The sequence below is a fragment of the Triticum aestivum genome, chromosome 1D (genome assembly GCF_018294505.1).
Source record: "Triticum aestivum cultivar Chinese Spring chromosome 1D, IWGSC CS RefSeq v2.1, whole genome shotgun sequence".
Classification (NCBI taxonomy): domain Eukaryota; kingdom Viridiplantae; phylum Streptophyta; class Magnoliopsida; order Poales; family Poaceae; genus Triticum; species Triticum aestivum.
The window spans coordinates 418562311-418567277 of NC_057796.1; the positions used below are offsets into that span (position 1 = coordinate 418562311).

The 4967-nt window shown below is 46.5% G+C and overlaps 1 long non-coding RNA gene across 1 annotated transcript; it reads left to right on the plus strand.

Annotated features, from left to right (window-relative positions):
* Positions 1-229: 229 nt before the first annotated feature.
* LOC123172326 (uncharacterized) lies at positions 230-3342 on the plus strand. Its single transcript, XR_006485534.1, has 5 exons — positions 230-619; positions 1046-1142; positions 1545-1879; positions 2259-2782; positions 2988-3342. It is a non-coding gene; the product is annotated as an uncharacterized lncRNA (long non-coding RNA).
* Positions 3343-4967: the final 1625 nt, after the last annotated feature.

Genomic DNA, 4967 nt, shown 5'->3' on the forward strand with positions numbered 1-4967 from the left:
GACCCTCGAATTAAGTCAACTTAAATGCATCCTACTGCTCATATTACATCAATGGGGTAACAATCCGATTAACGTCTGAGATCAATTAAAGTGGTTCAGTGGTATGTTAACGAATTGGTCGATTACGAAAACTAGACTTTCTCAATTTAGAGACTTAAGAGCAGAAGAAAAAATGGGAAAATTCCACCATCTCCCAAAAAGAGATGTGGCAGACGCCGTGGTCTGCGAACAGCCCTCGCGCTCCGCGTCCCCTAATCCCCGCGGCCCCGGCCGCAATATGTGGATCAATTCCATCCGACTCGGTGCCTCGCCGCCCGTCAGAAAGGAAAAATCAGTGCCTCCCGACCCTTCTCTCGCTGGGCACAGCAACCATGGCGATGGATCTGCAGCGTCCGCAGCCGCTCCACCTCGGGTTCCCTGACCCTTCTTCTCTAGGCTGGGCAGAGCAACCATGGCGGCGGATCCGCAGCGTCCACGGCCGCTCCACCTCGGGCAGCGCGGATCACAGCCAGCGGCCCGATGGAGGCGGGTACCGGCGCGGTTGCTGTTCTGCCCTGCGCTCCCTCCATGTCTCCTCCTGCGCCTCCGGTGGCCAGACGCTTCTTCGACTCCGGCCTAGGTAAGCCCCTGCGCTCTGCTCTCCCTCATGCGTGCGCCCATACCTGCGGCCGTGTGCTATAGCCATCGAGCTGCGGTGAATCATATGCTGGCCATGTCAAGTTCTAGGATTTTCGTCTCTGCATAGGAATCAATTTTGCAGGCGTGGTTCCTTGCTTTTTCTAGGCTGATTCAGATTTTTTTTCTTTTCGATTCACAAATGTCGGAAGAAGAGGTTAGAGACAAACTGTCCAATCTGGTGTGACTTCATATTCACATCAATCTGAATGTAATGTAGACAAACTTCAGTGGTATATTGAAAATGGTTTACCCTTTTATTCTTGAAACAGATAAATGTTGGATTAGTTGACCCTGTCATTATCTCATTCCACCCCGACACATGGTATAGCTTTTCTTCTTTGATCATCGTTGATCTTACAAACTGCAGGGGCACCCACATCGTTGGTGGATTTATATTTCTCAGGTCAGACAGTGTGCAGCCACACATGGTCAACATCCAGTTTCAGAAGAATGTACTGCTGCAGGTAACCACGACGAGTAAACGATCTTCCGCTGCCTTCCGCTCGATTTTGTTTGGATGATGCGTGATTCCTTTCATTGAGTCTTCGATAAACCAAATAGTTACTAGAGTAGTTAATTAGGAGCCTAATCATGTGTAACTATTGTGCATCGAGTCTTCAATAAACTAGAGCAGTTTCTACATGCAAGAAGTATCGAATAGTATTTGTTCTTGTTCCATGGAGTAGCGAGCGAGAGAGAGAAAGTGAAAAATGTTTGCAGGTTATTATATACAGTGCTTGTTTCTCATAGTGCGCTTTTACCTGTGATTATATATCGTCCATTGATTAGTTTGGTTGAATCTGGGCATGCTTTTAGACTTAAAATCGATCTTGATTTCCTCGTGCCACCTATATCTATATGTGCAGCGCAGGCGAAGTCGAATGACAAGAACCAGCTAGATGAGGGCATCCATTCGAAACACATATCTAATCTTCTATGTGTGGGATCCTTTTTCTGATCTGAATTTGTTGTTGGGGCGAGCTTGTTACTCTCTACATGCATTTCAAGTTGGATGAGAGCTACACACTGAGCAAGATCTCCATCTGGACTGGCGACGGCTTCCACAATCTCAAGGCAATTCCTCTTTTCTGAAGATAGCAGCGAGGTGCCCAGTAAGAGCACACACGTATCTCTGAATTATAAGTTATGATCTGTGCTCTATGGTGAGAGCACATATCAATTGGTTTTGAACAATACTCAGGTTAGTTTGGTATAGTTCTTACATGTATTGCCATCTCAGCTTACCAGGAGCCTAATTTTTGTAGTTGTATACTTATTGTATGTCTGCATATATGTTTGAATTGAACACCTGCTGCTGTTTTTGTGATCCGCGCACTTGCTTGAAATATAATCAACTTAGTTGGTTGTGATCTTGTTCTTCGAGTGAACTGTGGTTTAATCAAATGCATTTGGTATTATCTCATGTCATCTTCTTAGTACTGTAAAGTGCAAAATGATCATGTCATATGTCTCTACTAATTGCTGAACGCTAACTAAGTTGAATATAATGCATTGTTCTGTGGGTAAGGAACCTTATAAATTGATGCATTGAAATTAATTGTAAGAAAACTTCTTGACAGGAAAAGGAGGACTATCAGCATCTTATGGATATTCATCAAATAACAGTACATCAGCCAATGTGTATGTGGTGGTCTAAACCAAATGTTAGGCACAAAATGAGGATTATGTGCACAGTTGGTCCCTCAACTAACACAAGGGAGATTATCTAGGATTTTGCTGAGGATGACATCAATGTGGCTCGGCTAATATGTCACATGGAGACCATGCATCGCACCAGAAAATTATTGAATTGGTGAAAGAGTTGAGACCATGCTTGTAGACTCTTATGGACGAGTCAATTTTATAAGTCTGGCATGCGCATGCAAGCACATGATTTTGCTCTATCAATAAATAGTGTAATCAAACCTTTTTATGCCGACCCTTCTTTCACCATATTCCAACTTATTTGCTCTGATATAAGCTAGATTTAACATATTCAGGGCCCAGAAATTAGTATTCAAGATTTGCCTCATTGAAAACTGGTCAGGAGTTCACGTTCACAATAAGCAGTGATCCTTTCTACTACTTGAGGGATTGAGCAAAGGTACTAATACTTTTCTGTCCTAACAAGAAATTATTGAAAAAAGATACCTCTCATTCACGTATTTTCTATAAATGCACATTTATTTATAACAATAGCACCAGGATGAATGTTTGTTACTCATGATATTTTTAATTCATTTGACCTCTTGAATAAAGATTCTTGAAATTTGACTTCTGAAGTTGTGCCACTGCCTGTGTTGAACCAGATTATCAACGGTACAGTCAAAGAAGCAACGTTGAACATGAAAATAAGGCACTCTGCCAGTGTGCGTGCATGATCCAATAGCATGTGTTTAATAGTAGCAGCTTCCTCCATTTATGCCAGAATTTGATATACTTACCAAAGTTTTAAGGGGGCCAATCTTAAGAAGACATCCCAGTTTGTGCGAGAATTTCATACGCATATTAGACAAAAGATGTATCGGGTTTTCCTTAGGTTGCATTGCAACACTTCAGTGTCTACTCTTGGTTCTTTTACCATAAAATTTGTAAGGTCCCTTATGTTTGATTTATTGTATAAATCATTTGAGACATGCCCTAAGTAAAACCACAACGTGATATGCCAACTTCTATTTACCCTTCATAAGGACCCTTTTCATCGAATCCGATTCGACTAAAGTGGGAGGGACAGACACCCGCTAGCCACCTTATGCAACTAGTGCATGTCAGTCGGTGGAACCTGTCTCACGTAAGCGTACGTGTAAGGTCGGTCCGGGCCGCTTCATCCCACGATGTCGCCGAAACAAGATAAGACTAGTAGTGGCAAGAAAGTTGACAACATCTACGCCCAAAACAAGTTTGTGTTCTACTCGTGCATAGAAACTACGCATAAACCTAGCTCTGATCCACTGATGGGGATCGTTGCAGAAATTAAAATTTTTCTACGCATCACCAAGATCAATCTATGGAGTCATCTAGCAACGAGAGAGGAGTGCATCTACATACCCTTGTAGATCGCGAGCGGAAGCGTTCAAGTGAACGGGGTTGATGGAGTCGTACTCGTCGTGATCCAAATCACCGATGATCCTAGCGCCGAACGGACGACACCTCCGCGTTCAACACACGTACGGAGCAGCGACGTCTCCTCCTTCTTGATCCAGCAAGGGGGAAGGAGAGGTTGATGTAGATCCAGCAGCACGACGGCGTGGTGGTGGAAGTAGCGGGATTCCGACAGGGCTTCGCTAAGCGCTGCGGGAGGAGGGAGATGTGTCACGGGAGGGAGAGGGAGGCGCCAGGGCTTGGGTGCTGCTGCCCTCCCTCCCCCCTCTATATATAGGGCCCCTGGGGGGCGCCGGCCCTAGGAGATGCAATCTCCAAGGGGGGGCGGCGGCCAAGGGGGTGGCTTGCCCCCCAAGCCAAGTGGGGCGCCCCCCACCCCTAGGGTTTCCAACCCTAGGCGCAGGGGGAGGCCCAAGGGGGGCGCCCCAGCCCACCAGGGGCTGGTTCCCCTCCCACTTCAGCCCATGGGGCCCTCCGGGATAGGTGGCCCCACCCGGTGGACTCCCGGGACCCTTCCGATGGTCCCGGTACAATACCGGTGACCCCCGAAACTTTTCCGGTGGCCGAAACTGGACTTCCTATATGTAATTCTTCACCTCCGGACCATTCCGGAACTTCTCGTGACGTCCGGGATCTCATCCGGGACTCCGAACAACTTTCGGGTTACCGCATACTAGTATCTCTACAACCCTAGCGTCACCGAACCTTAAGTGTGTAGACCCTACGGGTTCGGGAGACATACAGACATGACCGAGACGACTCTCCGGTCAATAACCAACAGCGGGATCTGGATACCCATGTTGGCTCCCACATGTTCCACGATGATCTCATCGGATGAACCACGATGTCGAGGATTCAATCAGTCCCGTATACAATTCCCTTTGTCAATCGGTAGGTTACTTGCCCGAGATTCGATTGCCGGTATCCCAATACCTTGTTCAATCTCGTTACCGGCAAGTCACTTTACCCGTACCGTAATGCATGATCCCGTGACCAAACACTTGGTCACATTGAGCTCATTATGATGATGCATTACCGAGTGGGCCCAGAGATACCTCTCCGTCATACGGAGTGACAAATCCCAGTCTTGATTCGTGCCAACCCAACAGACACTTTCGGAGATACCCATAGTGCACCTTTATAGCCATCCAGTTACATTGTGACGTTTGGCACACCCAAAGCACTCC